Here is an 18,735-nt window from a genome sequence, read left to right on the forward strand (position 1 = left end):
GTTGAGATGAGGGTGTAGGGCTGTGTCTATGTGATGCCTCTCTTGACTCCAAAGGTTTATCACAGCAGTTTATAATGCTTTCAGAAAACCTCTGAAAGTTATTATGGTGGCAACCATTTTATAATCATGAGGTAAACAGCAATGAGTCATTGTTAACATTGCAGAGGTATGTGCTTGCACTGGAGTGTTTTGCCGGATGACGACACTTGAAAAGTTGAGCATGGTTCAACTGCCTTGACCTTATGTTGTTTTGCTGGAAGCCCCTCAACCGTCACCATGCAGGTCTCGTTCAAATAAAGGAGATCGCTAAATGTATCATATAGGGCTTATGTCAGTCTGAAAAGTCTTGGTTGGCCGTTAGCCAGGCTGGACTTGGATTTGAATCTACATTACAACAGGATTACCCACTTGAAGTTGTGTTTTTAAAAGATGACGAGCTTGTTTTGAATCAATGATGTTTAAAAGCAGCGCTATCGAACTGTGCAACGGTTGTTGGCAGCCAGCTACTGCTTCTCATCAAGGATTTTTCAGGCTGTGTCATGCTGTTGCTCGGAAAAACAGAAAAAAAACAGGATGAAGAATTTGATCTAAAAGAGGAAGCTACTGTTCATCCCTAACTGATGACAAAGCTGTCACAGTGAGGACCTAAATGAAAAACACACGAAGGCAGGTTGAAAACAGAAAGTGAGCGTTAATCAGCAGATGTCCAAAATCTGAAGTCAGAAAGCAGAAACAAAACCAACAAAAACAGGCAAATCCACAAGAAAACAAAACTAGTACAAACCAAAGAAGCACTGGGAGCGCAGAAAGGAACACAAGGAGGATGAGGAATATAGGAGACACAGGATGAACCAAACAACAACCACAGCAAAGTTTGACTCTGCACCAGCCTTCAGTGGAAATGGAGAAACCTTTCAGAGGAGCTGAAAGCCCTAAATTTGCCTTTAGGTGTTCATATTTACTGGTAAATACAGGCACCCTCACAGACATTTGCATTCTAGTCTGGCTGCCTACAACGGCTTCCGTAACCTGAAACATCTTAAACCCGTTGTAACTGGTTGGTCAGGGTATATATTTTATTTTTGATCCATCACAGCAAACTCACATTGAATGGATTTCTTGCTGAACTTCTTTGCATGTCAGAACCGTCAGAGCTGCTTGTCAGGTGTCAAATAACCCCCCCCTCTTCTCACATTTTTTTTCCCGACGTCGGATTGGGAGGGGGCGTCGTGTCCGACTACTTCGGTAACTTTCCAAAATCGAGAATCTGGCATCGGCACCAGCTTCAAGCTGTGATCGGCCAGCTGTGATGTGAGAAATGAGCCAGGACTTGAACATCTCTCTCTGGCTCTCTTTTTTCATTCCCCTGGAAACAACTATATCAGTCACTTTTGATGTGAACAGCGAAATGCAACACTGTAAATGCATTCCAGGAGAGACTTTCTGAAAATGTGTAACGCTATCCCTGTACGACAATCAATAGAAATTATGTTTAAACGATAAAATTCAAGATTCTGCACCGTTTTAACTTGATCCTAAGCAATCAATGGTGAGTGTGACACAAAAACACAACATCAGAGGTCATTTTAACAAGCTAGTCTGTGATGAGGTGTGCTTTTTCTCTGCTGGATCTCTCTACTAACTGCTCGATTTTCGAGGTTTCATGACTCAGTGTGTGCCAAAGCTTATTTTATTCCTCTGCCATTTCTTCCTCAGCCTTACCTGACACGACTGGGTTCAGATATTGAATGGAGAGGAGTAAAATACAAATGTGTTTCTATAAAAACATTCTTCAGTGTGTGTGTGTGTGTTGCAACAGAGCTGTGAAACCAGTAGAGGGTAAGGTGATCCTTGCTCTGCGTCAAGGGAAGAACTTGTCTGCTGGACTGTCGACAAGCACTATTGGCCCTGTCCTCACCTCACCAACACACTGCTCCCTCCTGCTCAGTGATTTTATCTGTTCATTCACATTCACTTTTTTGGGACTTTTCTCCGTTTTACCACCAGTTAATTTTTAAGTTTCCATCCCCTCTTTACTTATATTTCTTATATGTTATTTTACACTAAATTCTCTATTTCTTTCCTTGTACACATTTATTAGTCTGCCTCTCTTCTCTCTCTGTCCATTCCCTTTTCCCCCTTTAATCTATCCAGGGGCCAAGTTTGATCCACTTTTGGGAGATAAGCGATGTAGACAAACTGCCTCATGACCTCCCATGCATGAAGCTGTTTTTCCTCTGTCTTTGTTTCGAAGCAATATTTGTGGGTTTGTAAAGGGTCACTGAAAGCAGGTCCCCAGAAAATAAGGTCAGCGCCGGTCACTGGAAAGAAACCACAAAGCAATAAAGGCCTCCATTTGATCCAATCTCTATAACAACACGTTTCACTTATTTTGGCTGCTGGAGTAACTTCAGAAAACAAAATATTTAGAAACTAAGGTTTGAACTCGTACTGAAAGTAATCTCAAGTCAAATCTTGACTAATTGAAGCTCTGCTATTGAAACACGAGCATAAACATGCAGTAAGTCACCGGTGGCCGTAGCGGTTTCTCAGGATTCCTGCAATTCATGATATTAAATATTAAGTGTGGGCGTTCCAGTTGGCAGAGCGTTAACAGCATGTATGGAGGCTGTGTCCTCACTGCAGCAGACCAGGGTTTGAGTCCAACCTGTGGCCTTTTGCTGCACATCATCCCATCTCTCTCTCACACAACATTTCCTGTCACTCTTCATTTGTCCAATCGAATAAAGCTGTGAAAAAGGCCAAAAAAGAAACAACCTTTTTCTTAAATTTGTCAGCGTGACAGCATATATTTTGAAGGATACTTCAGGACATCTCCAGCAGTGTTTATGGCAACAAAACCTGGATATTTTAAACCAAAACATGATCTTTTCCTAACCCTAACCAAGTCGTTTTTGTGCCTGAACCTAACCAGATCATTAGCACAGCCTTGTCTTGACATACAAAAACTGAACACTTGTAAGCGTGACATCACTGGCTGTTTTTAAGTAGACTTCAGGACATTTCCAGCTGTGTAAATGGCAACAAAATTGGATATTTTAAACCAAAACATGATCTTTTCCTAACCCTAACCAAGTCATTTTTGTGCCTAATCCTAACCGGATCATTAGCACAGCATTGCAGCACAGCACAACATAAAATAGAAACATTTGAACCTAAAGAATTGTAAAGTCAGACATTTATTCTCCTGGTTACTGCTTCACCACTGCCTCTATCCCTCCATCCATCTTAGAGGTTAATGGCACATGGAGAATGTGCCTCTCAGAGGGACCAGCAGCTCCGTGTCCATCAACCTCTCCTCACCTCTGCACATATGAATAAATGTTTGTGTATGCGTCTGCATGTCGGGGAGTTAAAAGATGTCTGTCTGAGTGCATAGTTGGAAGCTCTCTTTAGCGATTTAGATTTTTTTTTTTTTACCTGTGTATGAGTGTGTGTAGTGTCAACTTGTTGGCACCTCCCACACTCCAGGGACGCTGCAGTGGCTGTATTATGTCCAGTTTTTCACCACCGTCCAATTTCCTGTTCCAAGATCTCTCCAAGCTCACAGATCATGTTTCCTCTTCTCTTCTCTTCTCTTCTCTTCTCTTCTCTTCTCTTCTCTTCTCTCGGCATCAATGTCATAAATTCAGACCAAACGCAGAAAAATCTAATCATTGGAAAAAAGATATTCCACATAATATTCACCTGACACCCACAGCTATCAAAGTGTCTCACAGACAGACACATTCCCACAGAGAGAGGAAGGTAAATATTTATGTGTGCATACATCACCCGTGGACTGACCATATTTATCTGCAGCGCGGCAGATATTTCATCTCCGCTGCGGGTACACAAGCACTGACAAACACTCAGCAATGCAAACACACAAACACGCACACACACATACACACTCCCTGTGGCCTCATCAATAAGCCATATTAGTGAGCAGGTCTTACGGGAAGCCACAGTAAATTAGTGTGTCAACAGTTAACATGGGCCGCACTGACATACTCATTTAGCGCTGGAGCCGAGCTGAGACATGCTGCAGGGACACACACACACACACTCACATAGCAGAGTGCAGATATAGACACACAGATCTGTGAAGATTTACACACACGCAGAGATGCACACTTACACGGACACACATGTAATGAGAGACTGAAAAGTACAATGATCCACACTCGTGCTTCTTGATATGCTGGAGATATAGTCCACATGTCCCTGTTTATATAATTGCAAATATTTCTGCAGGAAACTTTGTGTATTTATACGTTTGTGTGTATCATACTATGTCCGTGTGCATGTGTGCGTCTGTGTGTGGGTGATAATCACAGTACAGCCCGTGGAGCCTGCAGGGAGTCCACTCAGCTATTAGCAAGGACACAGAGGTGATAGAGAGAGACAAATATACACACAGCCACACACACGAGCACAGACGTTCACTGATACAAAGACACATACGGACAAGCAGTGTCCAGGGAGCCCGGTAGGCTGTCAGAGCTGAGCTAGAGTCGGTGAAAAATGTCTGCTCTTTCTATTAACTTTATTGTCCAGCTTTCTCTTTTAGTTTCCCTCCAGTCAGAACCAGAGAATGTGGCTGCAGCTAAAGGTAGTGTCAGTGTAAGATATACTGTAGTAGCCCATAGTACACGGTAAAACTGCTTTTATTGAATGCACGAGCTCCAGTATTTTTCAAATGACACTTAAAGCATGGCTCAAGACAAACCTATCATGTGTCCACTGATCTAAACCTTTGTATGGGACTGTTTTCCAACATGTAGACTATGTACTGGCCGTGTTTGCAGCGACAAAAAAGGATATCATTGACGAGAAGTCCAGGCCTCTCAAGCTGTATATGTGATGACCAAAACAGGTATTTTTAGCCAAAACATGATCTTCTCCTAAACCTAACCAAGTGTTTTTGTGCCTAAACCAACCCAATCGGTAGAATAAATGTTGGCAATGTACTTTATTTTTGCTTAATGTTGCAACTTTAGGTTTCATTTTCTATTTTGCGTTGTGACACTGCTTTGGTTATGGTTTGGTAAGGTTTAGCTACAAAAACCCCTGAGTTGAGTTTTGGAAAAGCAAATGTTTTGGCTTAAAATACGTGACTCTGTTGCCACAAACTCAGCTGGAAAATGTCCCAGTGTCTTGTTGAAGAATATCTATTGGTTGCAACACCGCCTGGAACAGTGGTATCTCACTTAGCAGTCGACTCGCATCGCCATCCCCTTCACGTCCTGACATGAAAGTCAGCTCATATACATATAATGTGAACGTGATGTGACACATGATGGCAGCATTTTATTCTGGCAACTGGGCTGAATGTATATTCTGTATGATCTTGTTCTATTGTTAAAGCCAAACATCACGGCAGGAAAGCCGGCTGCAGAGCCTTCGTAGGCCTGTCGATTACCATGCTACTAAAGGACGGGGGAATCCGAGGCCAGGTCCAACGCCAAGCCATCAAAGGTCTCTCTGGTGCTGCTGAAAGGGCAAGCCAGTGGTTCTGGATTAAGAAGCGGGACTACACTTGGGCTCCACAATAACATCAAGGACGTGTCGGCATCAGGGGGGGTGAGCCGTGGACGCCAGGCCTCATCGCTGAACCCTCTGGAGGTGTCGTGCCCTAATCGGTGAAATGCTGAGAAGGGAGGCTGCCCAAACAGAACTTTTGAAATATATTCCCGCCCAGGGATAACACATATAAATTAGCTATATAGCTAACTCTGAATCGATTGCTGTGTTGTGCATGGCCCCAGTTAAATAAACTAATAAACCAAACAAACCTTCTGTCTGTCTTTTTGTCACCATTTTTTCCTCTAACTTAACAATATTTTACCCTCTCTTTCCTCTTCATTGCTCTCTTTCTGCGTTTTTCTCCCACTGCCTCTCTCATCCGACACTATTTCTTGTCTCTCCTCTGTCTGACTTTCTCATTTACTGCTCTCTCTTGCCATAATTCTCCCTCCCTCCCGTCTCTGTTTCTTCTCCCTCTTTCTGTGGTTGTAGATAAGGATGTCCTCTCTGGATGTTTGACTCAGCTGGTAGCGCAGCAGCAGCAGTTAGCACCTCAGTGTTTCTCAGTGGGGAGATGACAGGCACTGCAAAGATGTCAAACTGACTTTGAGTCATGTAATTGAAACTTGACTGAGCTTTTGGAGTAGGTATCATATTGGTATCAAAGTCTTTTTTCCGAACGGACTGCAATTAAGCTGCAGAAAGTATGGACTGCAACGGATCGCCGGCTCATAACTAGAATTTTAATTATCTTTAAGACTAGATGCTGAATATAATGTATGCTCTCACAGCTGTTGTTTGACACATTTAAAAATGAAAGAGTGCCCTGCATAAATACTCCCTCAGCTGAACGGTGATTACACTGCGAGTCTATAAGATGAATGGCCGTTGGGCTTTGTTGTGAGGCTGTCTAAATGACTTTTCTAAAACTTGTAGTTGGAATTTCTCTTTGCTTATACGTCTAGTTACTGGAGTTTGGGCAGAGCACTTCCTGGAAATCATTTTCAGTTTGTGTGAACATGACTCACGATGTCAGCTGTTTTTCTACCAAAATTCTTGATTATGAAGTCGAAGTATAAATATACGGCTTCAATACACTTAAAAAGAAAATCTGTGCAGCCCGAAAGCGGCGAAAAGCTTCTTCCAGTGTTCTCTCCAACAGTCGGGGTTAGTACTATTCCCTCTACTGTTATCTTCAGAGTGAATTACAGTACTGAACCGCACCAATTGCCTCTGTGTTGGCTGCAATTACAGGCAGCGTGCTTTCAAAGGAGAGATGGGAGCACAGCCGAAATCAGGATCACGTTCTCGAACGAGATTTTTGGGCCAGAAGGGTGCAGACAGACAAGCTCTATCTACATCACCACCCCATGTTATTCTTGTTTATACACACTGGGAGATGCAGCTTGATGTGTGCGACCTGTAAATGCAGGATTGTATTTATTTTGCAGCAAAGGGTGTATGTGTTGACCAGGTGCAGACATCTACCTCTAATCTGTTGTGGCGGTGCAGACTTGTCCTCACTGCCACTATGCTGCCAAAAGAAAAACAGAAAAAGTCAGCTTTTTGTGGCACCTCGAAGGCAACACATTCCCAAAAGGTATGCACAACTTCTTCCGTCGTGGTTTGGGGTTTTAGTGTAGTTATTTCCTGTTTCATTTTAAAGTTATATCCTCAAGTGTCTTGCTGGGACTTTCCACTTCCTGTCTTTGTCTGTTTTCTTGCCCTTTATCCTGATCACCTGTGTTTCCCTCCTGTGTTCCTTTGCTCCTCCACAGCCTGGTTTTCCCTCCACACCTGTCTCACGTCAGCCTCATTCGACCTGCCTTGTCCCCAGCGTTTTTCCCCACTTGTCAGCTCCTTCCCTGCTCTCCCCAAGGCACCTAAGAAAGAAGGAAGGGTCATTACTTCACCGAATCTTGCTTTGTGCTCAGACTGTGGTGACATATCTACGTCGTATGACTTCTGTTGGAGAGAAATGCCTCCAGAAAGTAAAAGAACACATTACAGAGAGTAGGTTTAATGACATGTTGTTCATCCCTCCATTTTGTTTGGAAAAGGCTCCAGTTCACAATGTAATTGCAGTCTCATCAGTGATAATGTGTTGGGCCTGCTGTGTTTGGTCACAATATTAATTAATTTGTTGTTTAAAAATAAAAATCAGTCATTAAGCTGCTCTCTGAAGTGTGTTCTTACAGATTCTGGAGGCATTTCTTCATCAGAATCATCATTTAAGTCCAGTCATCAGTTCAGTCTTTGTTGGGTTGTCTGTTTTGTCCCTGTGTTTCTTGGTCCTGCCCTCCCTGTCATGTTTTACCTGCATTTGCTGCCCGCGTCCTCGTGTTATTCTGGTTTATGCTTTGTTTTTGCTTTTGTTCTTAGTTTAGTTTTGTGCTCGTGGATTACTCCTGTTCAGCTGCCAGCCTTTCTGCCTGCCTTTTGTTGTGGATTATTGGATTTTGGACTTGGACATCAGCTATTATTAAAGCTCACTTTCAGTTTTGTCTCTTGCCAAACGTGACAGATTCTGTCAAAATGGAGGACCATTCGTTGTCTGTCTTTGTTCTTTTTGAGTGTCGCCAAACAGCAAACGAGTAAAAAAAGCACTTCCTGTTGATTGTAAAGCCCCTTAAGGCACATTTGTGATACTAGCTGAGAGAAATAAAAATAAATAAATGAATGGATTGATTGATGGCTTTCATGAGCTGGGTACAGCTTTAACTATTTAGGGTTTTAATGATCCTAGCAGAGCGCTTTGAAAATAACACTTTGCCAGAGCATCAGTGTGATTTCAGGGATTTGTGTTTCCTGTTCCTCGAAAGCTGACATTTTACAGTTACATGGTTTTCGGTGTGACAGCTGAGGTTCTGTGTTTAGCACCATCAGTCACCGTCTGACAATACAAGACAGCTTACAGTGAGGGGAAAGGGGGTGAGGACCCTCCTCCCTTCACACCCTTCCAGCTCTCCTCCCCCATTCACCCCCCTCCATTGTCTCTCTCTTCACTCTTTTATTATTCTAACTTCAGATCACTTCATTAGTCGCCCCATTCTCCCCTGTTTAAGGCACCGCTGATTGAATGTCAGTAATTGGAACTAACTGTACTTTAGTGTATGGGAAACACACACACACACACACACGCACACACACAAAGTTTTCACGATCCACTACCTTCCAATTGCAGACAGTACAGTCATATGTATGCTGGTATTGTTCAAGAGAAACAAAAGACAGACCTGTTTACAGGCAGGTCACTCAACTGTAACACTGGGAATACAGAAAAGTACGGGTCACTGCTCACTATGTAGTACATACCCATACACACACATGCACACACTCACACACACACTCACACACACACACATGCTCCACAGGTTCCAGGAATTACTCTTTCATTACATATTAAAATAATTTATCATTGTCTTCTCTATGTTTTGACTGATTGTATCTGCTTTGTGAAGGGTTCCTGTGGAACTTGTCACTCATAAATAAAATGTATTATTATTTTTAAGGTCCTTGTTAAACACATTAGTATATTATTATGTTTTACAATGTTTATTATGCTGATATAACATGTACACAATCTTATTAATGCTAATTAGGACTTAAAAGTACCCTATTACCAATTATCTACAGAGGTGGCAAAAGTACACACATTCTTTACTCAAGTAAATGTAATAAAGTACAGGCTTTGAAATGTACTCAAAGTATAAAAGTAAAATGTTTCCCTCTGAAGGACATTTCTACAGGACATTTCTGTGCAAAGCTTACTGAACCTTATGTCATATTAATATAATTCAAAGACTATCAAACTTAAAGGTAGAATCAGTAGGATTTGTCCGAGCTGTTCCTAAACACACCACAAAGATAGTTGATTGTTGAGTCTCTTTACCAGGACGTCAAATATCCACATTTTGGTTTGGTAAAGCGTCCTGAGCAGCAGCAAAGTGAGAAAATAAGAAAATCCAGGCAGAGGGCTGCAGGTTTTCTGCAGATATGAGACACTAACACGACTTTTTTCTCCACAGTCGAGTCCCCCTCCCTCTACGTCATTTTGTCTCACTACATCTGCAGTGCGTGATATGCACTGATAAGTTGAAATCACTCTTGCGATGTTAAAATGTAGGGACTAAAAGTCAAAAGTTGTCCAAAAATAGATACTCAAGGAAAGTACAGATCAATAGAAGTAAATCTATTTAAGTACAGTAAAGAAGTATTTGTACTTTGTTACTTGTTACCTACAAAACACTCTATGTCATTTGTATTCAGTATCTTTCAAAGTAATCTGACCCAACTCAGCAGACGTATACTTTCAGGGACGGAAAGCACTTCCCATCCCTCTCCGTCTAATGACAGTATCAACAGCAGCGGCCTTGGGGAAACATGCAAGTGCGTCTGTCTGTGTTTAAGGAGTGGATCCCTCGGGCTGGGGAAGAACACGACGACACTGGTTTTCACCGCAGAGGGAATCCCTTGTTGTCTGACACAGACTGATAGGATTATCAGCAACGGCTTAATCACACACACAACATCAACACTCACACAAATGCGGAGACATAGTGGTCTCTGATCACTGATAAGATGTTGGGTCAGGAAACCTAACACTGATAAAATGGCTTCAAACCCCTCAGAGGGCTGATTACACAGACTGCGTCGGTGTGTGAGTGTGTCGTGTTACAGCATAAAGCTTTTCTGTCTGTCTTTCTCGCTCTCTTCCCTCCACTTCACTTCTTTCCCTCACTCTGTCCTTCCTTCCTTCCTTCCTGACACTCATTCATTCCCTCATTTATATTCACATTGAAGAGTGAGTAACAGTTTGTCTTCCCCTTCCTCAATACCCTCTGTATGCTAATGTTCACTGTAAACACCTTGAAGTGATCTGCCTGTTGTCTTAGCTTGTAATTAAGGGAAACAATACTCAATTACACGCTAGCAAACACACACAGAATCAGGTTTAGCTCACAGTGGGGTCTCCATAAGCAAATTTAACACGGCTTATTCAATACTGTTTTAAGCTTGTTTTATTTAGCTGGGGGCTATTAGTCACAAATATCATGTTTAGTTTAGGTTATAGTGTAGAGCAACCCTTGAGCATGACAGGACGTGAGAAGTGAATGTCTCAACTACACACACACACACACACACACACACACACACACACACACACACACACACACACACATGCCGAGGACTCCCATTGTGCCTGCACTGTTCATTTCCAAGCTTTTCCAAAGCTCATATACAGTACGGGTGACATTTCCGTCTCCTATAGGGGACTGAAATGGAAAACATTTTGACCTTTATGCAGCCATACTTAGGATTGGAGGGGGATGACAGTAGAAGGAGTGACTCAGGGGGATGGCAGGTTGGTGGGGACAGACGGATGAAGAAATGGCCTGGTCTTTGACTTCGCTGTATCCGTACAGAAAAATGTAAACCGGGCAAAAGAGGCAGCGCAGGGGTGAAGGTGATTGAGAGACATATTGGATTCAGCCATGTTATGATTGAAAATGCATTAAAATCCCCCAGGTGGTATTTGCTAAAGGATGAAATAAAAATGAGAAAGTCCAGTTTAGTAATACATCCATGAGATATAATTATGAGATATAATTTTACAACTCAAGGCAAGTTTTCATAATTCATATTTCTGGAAATGTACGCAAAGGAAAGAGGTCTTTTTACAGATAAAAGCATGAAAAAGCATCCGCGATCGCACCATTTAATCATGAAATACTGTGTTTTGGACTAAATATGTCACTGTAATGGATCTAGTGGACATTTGTGAATAAGAGAAGACAGTTTTCATTGTCACCAGAGACTTTTTTGGTGAGTTTGCAAAACTTTGTACATGCTAGTTCGTTAGTTAGTTTGTTTATTGTACCTTGGTAATGTGATTTTATCTTGAAATGGTTTGCATGAATAGAATCACAAGTATTTAAGCTTTCTTACAATGTACGGCATCACTAGTGGTTCAGGAAAGGTTAAGGTTCTCATTAGTGCACAAGGTAAACAGCACTTCTTCATTTGCGTTACAGGATTTTGAACCAGGTATATGTGCTCGTATGTCAACTTGCATTGCAGCAAAATTTGAGCCAGAGTCAAGTTGTTTTGATCCTGTGGGTTTCCACGCTCTGTAGTAACCTGGTTACTGAGAATATGCCCACATGTGCATGGAGCACATCAGTAATCAGATTGCCGACCTGATTTTGGAAGCATGACTTCCCGTTTTAAATGCACAGTATGTCCTGAAGTAGGGTCATGCCATGTGTCGTGCTGGAGCAGATCAGGTTGACCCATATGCAGAAGATAGCAGGCAGGAAGATCACTGGGTGGAGTTGTATTCAGGATAAGCGGCAACACAAGGGACAGGCAAACACAAACAGGATCAGGGAAAATCAACAGACGACTCGACAGAGACTGAACTAAAGACCGGACTTAAATACAAACTAAACTGACGAGGGGATGAGGTGCAGGTGAAACACAGGTGAGGTGGAATGAATGGAGGAACCAAGACAGCAGTGAAGGAGCCGGGCTAACGAAGGTGATGCAGTGCAGGTGTGGAGGGGAAGCGGACTGGTGAGGAGAACACGGGAGGGAAACAGAGCGAAAGACACCACAAACACCCAGAAACACACATAAAAAACAACAAACAAAACCAAATGAAATAATCTAAATAATTAAAAATCTATCCGACAGTGACTCAGGCAGAAATGTTCACGGACAAGCTAATGTACAGTGTTATTTACGTTCAGATCACATTCAGATCACATTCACCGACTTCCTTCCTTTTTCTTTCATGTGACATCTCATGTTTCTCTGGTACTTCAGTAGTTTAGTTATTTCCTCTTTTATTTTGTAGGTTCTGTCTTCACGTGTGCTCTGTTTTAAACACCCTGTCTCGGTGTGTTTTCCCACCTTTTTAATTGGCGTTATTAGTTTCACCAGTCCCTTACAACTCTTCCCTCACTTGTGTATTTAAGTCTGTGTCTTTCCTTCACTCTTTGTCGGCTCATCTGCATTTTCACAGTCAGTCCACCGCTCCTGTTTTGCTCTTCGTGTCTTATCTGCATTTGCTGCCAGTGTTCCTCGTGCCATCCTGGTTTGTTCCTGGGAGATTTGCTTTTACTGCCTTGGTTATAAAACGTGCTTTTTATTTCTTCAACCTGCCTGCCCTGGCTCTTGCATCTGGGTGCCTTTGCTATAACCCTAAACAGTTTTGCCTTGAGGGACACACAGCGGATCCATGTGCTGACCTTAATTACATTATTGCATTATTGAGGTTTGTGTGCACGCAGGTGTTTGCATAGGGCGCAAAAACCATGAAATGGCTAATAGTTGTTCATGACTTACCTGACATGCAGAGCAGAGCTTTTCCTCACAGCAAGAAAGTGTCTAAATTTTAAGAGACTTCATTTTTTTTAGCTGAACTCATGCATCGCTACACGTTAGGATATCCTCTTTCATCCACCTGCTCTGCTCTCTCAGCTACACTCTCTCTGTCTAAAGTCTTCGTCCTTGCACAAAGGCACTTGCTAAAAGCTGGAGGATCTAGGGGACGCCAGATTTCTCTAATCCCCTAACCCCCAATTGCCAGAAACCAGATTTTCTCATTTACATGGCACTGAAGAAAATCAGCTCACTGCAGAAAGCCAATGTAGACGCTCAGAAGAAAAGCAAATATTCCGGGTGAAGGAAGGAAGCAGGCATGGATCGTTAAAAGTGAATATTTACATGAATGGATGTCCATATCGGTTCATTCATTGTGGTTTAAAACAATGGTGAGTCACCCTGGTGTGGCCGACAGGAAGTTATCTATTTGTTTGGAACAAACCGAAGCAGAAGTGGCGAGTAAGCGCGAGCTGTAATTACCGCAGACACTGAGAAAAGCTCTGCCTACAAGAAACCAAAATTTAAAAATGACAAGGCGGGAGCTGCCATGGAACAAATATACAGTTGTAGTTACGCATCTATTTATAGGGAAGAGAGAGGAAGAGGGGGGAGTGAGGACCAGAAGGGTGGGAGTGATATAATAATTGGAGTTACTTCCAGGGAAAATCCTATTTTTGCAGTCTGGCAGAGATAGAGGAACATGTGAATGGGTGGAGGATTGAGGGGAAAGGGAGGAATACACAGTTGCTTTCTGGAGAAAATCCTATTTTCTCTGTCTGAGGAAAAGGATAGACAGATGGATCTCTGGCTGGCTGGCAGGCTGGATGGCAGGATGGATGGACAAAAAAGTGTTATGGAGATGACAAATAATGCAAAAAAAAGTGAATAAGTTGAAGACAGTGTGGTTGAAAGAGTGTGTAAAGACAGAAAATCCCTGGCAGGGTATGGATGGATAGATGGATGGATGGATGGATGGATGAGTAGATGGACGGATGGATGGATGGATAAAATGTTGATATATGTCGGGCTAATAAACCAAAATAAAGTGAATAAATAGAAGACAGAAAGGTTGAAATGGTGTGTAAAGACAGTAAATCCTTGGCTGGGTATGGATGGATGGATGGATGGATGGGTGGATGGGTGGATGGATGGGTGGATGGATGGATAGATGGATGGATGGATGGGTGAGTAGATGGATAGATGGATGGATGGATGGGTGAGTAGATGGATGGAGGGATGGAATTGCTCCCAGTAAAATCCTATTTCCTGCAGCTGGTAGATTTAGCACCTGGAGCCTCCAGATTACCATAATAATCTACCATGAGGAAATAAACAGATTCTGGACTCAGGTTCTGTGCGTGTGTGTGTGTGTGTGTGTGTTTTTGTGAGTCTGTGTAAGTTTGTGAATGTGTATGTACATTGTATTTCTTCATTCAACATGTCTACTCTGTGTGTGTGTGTGTGTGTGTGTGTGTGTGTGCGCGCGCGTACGTATGTGTGTGTGTGTCCCGAGCATGGAAAGATGAGAAAGGGAAATGAGGGGTTGCTTCCCTGGCCCGCAAATTTGATTTGGAGCTGCCGCTTCAATGAGATGGTTGACCGCATCCACAACCACCCCCTCCCCACACACACACACACCACACACACACTTAAACAGACACACACACACACACACACACACACACACACACACACACGGAGATATTAGTGGATGCTAATTGATTGAGGAGCGTTGGCTGATGGACAGAGTCTGAGATGGGTGGAAGAGATGAGGGGGTCAACAGCTGTTTAATTTCCCAGACCTACTAAAGTGTGTTCACACACACACACACACACACACACACACACACACACACACACACACACATACTAGTGTGTAATGTTTTCATGTGGCACTGAATGGCTTGATGACACGGACAGACAGATATGAGCACACACACACACACACATGGTCACTCTCATAATGCTATCATACAAGCTTGACTGAGCACATTAAAGAAAACACGTGCGCTGTCTCAGAGGGAATTCAAACAGGAAAACACAACGCACACACACACACACACACACACACACACACACATGTCCGACCATGGGAGTGTAACATCCGCTGGTGTCAGGTCACCTTAAATCTGGATCTCGATCATGTCTGATCATTAATCTGTCGAGCTGAAATCTGGGTCAAAGACTCAAACATCATCAAATATGGCTGACAGGCCGCAGGCGCCATTACTGAACAATAAAAACATAAAAGACCATCGAGACTATTGTTGTTTTGGTTTTTTTTGAGCTGAAGTGGAGTCCACATCCTCACTGTCGATCTACAAGGTGAGTGACTGTATGGAAAAATAAAGTTATTTCTACCACGTAGGCAAGAATGAATCAACAAATCAAGGCGTGCTGTTTTGTTAAAATACAAAAAAAGAAAAGAAAAAAATATCTATTGAGCGCCAAGTTGTTAATTTGTCTCTGAAGTTGGATTGTTGATGGCTTTCTTTGAATGTAAAAATCTCTGATAATTGAGTTAGTTTTCATTTAAGTGGATTTTTTTGTCTGTCATTGTGTTGAGAAGTATACATGTATATTGTACAAATCCTCTCTCACTCCTCACTCTGTCCTTCCCCGTCCTGCTGATCATTACTCTTTTCTTTTTAAAATCATCTCTCCTCCTTCTCGCTTTGTTTTCATCCTCCTGTCATCCTCCTCCTCTACCACTTCCTCTCCACTGTATTTCCCCACGTTCCCCCTCGTCACACTTATTTTTGTCTTTCCCGTCAACCGCTGTCCCTCTCTCTGATATAAAGACTCAGCGTCACAAAGCTCGAAACATCTTTCATCCGCTCTTACTCTCTAATTTGTCCATCATGAAGAGTTCAGCCAGGACAGAGCAGGGATAGAGAATTAAAAGAGGAAATCTGTGTGTGTGTGTGTGTGTGTTTGTGCAACACGTCTTCAGTCACTCTGTCAGTGGGAAGTTAACCAGATGTAAATTTGTACCAAACCAATTTCTTCACTTTAGTTCTCATCTTTAAAGTCTTTTCTCTTTTAAAAGCCAATCATACGAACTTAAAACACTTTCAATCAAACAGAAATCACACTTCTTTGAGTCCAAATGTGTTTTTGAATGTGGCAGTAATGGACTTACTGTTGCCGTCTGTGGCATAACAAAGAATGAACTAAAGTGCAGCCTTATAGTCATGTTTGCTGTCACGTACATGACATAATGTGACTTACTTAGGTAATGTAGGTAAGATTCCCTGAACCTAACCAAGTAGTTTTAGTGTTGTTTTGGAAAGAGTGAAAAGGTAAATGTTCAGGTAAATGTTTCTACGATCGACTGAAATATCAACATTTGACATAGACCTACGTACCATATCACATGCTTATCACCTGACCTGTCATATCCAGAGGTGGAGGCGATGGTGGTGGAGTTCAAGGTGAGAAGGTTGCCGAGCGACCGCACTTCGAGACATCTGTAAGAGTGAAACCACTGTATATTTTCAAACAAACCTCAGGACAATACTTGCCGCGTTTGTGGTGACAAAAACAGATATTTTAGGCCAAACATACAAAACATGATGTTTTCCTAATCCTAACCACGTGTTTTTTGTGCCTTAACCTAACGAAAGCATTAGCACAGCGTACTCACACAATAAAATAGAAAATTAGACCTAAAGAAATGTAAAGTTTCAACATATCCGTGGTTTGCAGCAACGTACATTGCCAATATTTATTCCTGCCATTTGGTCGATGGATCTCAACGATGATACCCACAGGGGTATTTACAAGGGCACAAGTACAGATAAATAAAGAACTTAAAGAGAATAATTAAATGTGTATAAAATAAGATTAGAATAAAATAGAAACCAAACACGTGCAATGAGACACAAAACACAAAAATTACAGGCAAGTGTGTAACCTGTGTTTTCTCTTCCTCGTTTCTTTGCTCGGTTTCTCTCTTGATTCTCCGACTCTCTCTTTCCCTATCGCTTCCAAATCCCTTTTCTTTTGTCTTTTTCAGTGTCTAACAAGCAATGTATTTTTCTGAAATAAGGGTAGATTTTGCAGATTTATTGACAAGGGACAGGAGTGGAGATGGGGAGGCGAAGATGGAGAGAGTCGATGAGAATGGAAAAGACCACCGTAGCTCAATCTTTTATGTTTTTCTTCTTTTCCATCTGCCTCTCTCTGTCTGCTTTATAGCTATGGATGGCCGTAGAACAAGGCGCAGGATGAAATACAAAGGATTTAATGAAGCATCTCTCTCACTCTCTCTAACACACACACACACACACACACACACACAGCTTCTCTATTTACAGCTCCATCTCAGGGCTCTTCTCTCACTCCAGAGTTTTATGGCGCTGTAATAAAACAGCAAAAGACAAATGGTCAGTGAAGAATTGCTTCTGCAAAGGGTGTTTAGTAGTCACTCAGTCATTCAGCTGGTCAGTTAGCCAGTCAATAAGTCGACCATATAGTGACCAGACCAGCTGGCCGGGCTGTCAGTCCGTTGAGGTTGGCCACTGAAATGTAGTTTGTCAGTCAGGAAATAGCTCGCTAGATGGTCAGCAACAGACCATGAAGAAAAAAAGATTAGAAAATAAAAAACAGAGACTACAAGAGGAAGAAAAACTCACAATAAAACCTGATAATTTTCCAACTTTTAAAACTCTTTACAAGTACACTAAAGGACACACAAACTGACTGTACAAAGACAACCATGTGGAGAACTCCTTTCTTCTGTTAAAACAAGAGCCAGCGCCTAATAAACACAATTGGTCTCTTTGTGTGACCCCCTGCTGCTGCCCCACTCCATCACTGCTAATGGGTTGTGACTCTTAAGCACACACTCACACTCACACACACACACACACACATTGCAGCGAGACTACACTAAAACATTTGGCCCATCTATCTGTCTTTACAATCTCTGTGACCTCTATTACCCTTATATTTGGGTGAGCAGCGGCAGCAAAGTCGGAGCAATGAAACCAAGAACCAGAACTTTAATAAAGAGAAAAACCTTTTCATGTGTCCACCCGTTCCCTCCATCTCGCCATTTGTCTGAGTCACGTTTGTGGCATTATGGGAAGCAGAACATCCTTGCAACTTCTTCTTTAAAGTTTAATTTTCAATTGTATGTTGTGACAACGCTGTGCTTACGGTCTGGGAAGGGTTAGGCACAAAAAACACTGGTTAGGGTTAGAAAAGATCAGGGATTTATAAACGCAAATGTTATAAAGTTTTTTTGCGTAAACTTCTGGATTTCTCTGGGTTTGAACATTGGTGATAACATTTAGGATAATGTAAGAACACAACTCAACAAAATATAAAACAAAGGTGTAGTCGTTTTAAGACGTTTTGATGCAGAACTAATAAGCCTTGATCGTAATCGTAATCAATAGGTCTGAGTATTTGGTCCAGCTCATTTAATCAAATCAGAAACCAGAATGAGGTACGGCCAAGTATGTTTTCACATATGAGGAATGTGCCTTGATGTTTTGGTGCATTACAACGAACAAAGAAGATAAGAAACTGAAAAGCATGTGCTACAAAAGTCAAGAAAATGTGTGAGATGTGGAGACTGTATGTGAGTGTAATGTGTCGGGTGTGTTGGGGCGGTGCTGGCTGCCGGTCCAGCACAGTGAGGTTCCCACCTGTGGCAAAGCAGATCCTCCTCCTCTTACCGAGAAGCAACCAAACACTCCGTCGCTCCCCGCCCTAGCTAACCAGGTCCGCCCCGCAACCCACAGACTTCTAATCTTCCTCCAGCATGCGAACCCATCCCTCAGAAATGAATAAACAATAATGGTATCC

Source organism: Pagrus pagrus (genome assembly GCF_965226575.1).
Source record: "Pagrus pagrus genome assembly, chromosome: 9".
Taxonomy (NCBI): domain Eukaryota; kingdom Metazoa; phylum Chordata; class Actinopteri; order Spariformes; family Sparidae; genus Pagrus; species Pagrus pagrus.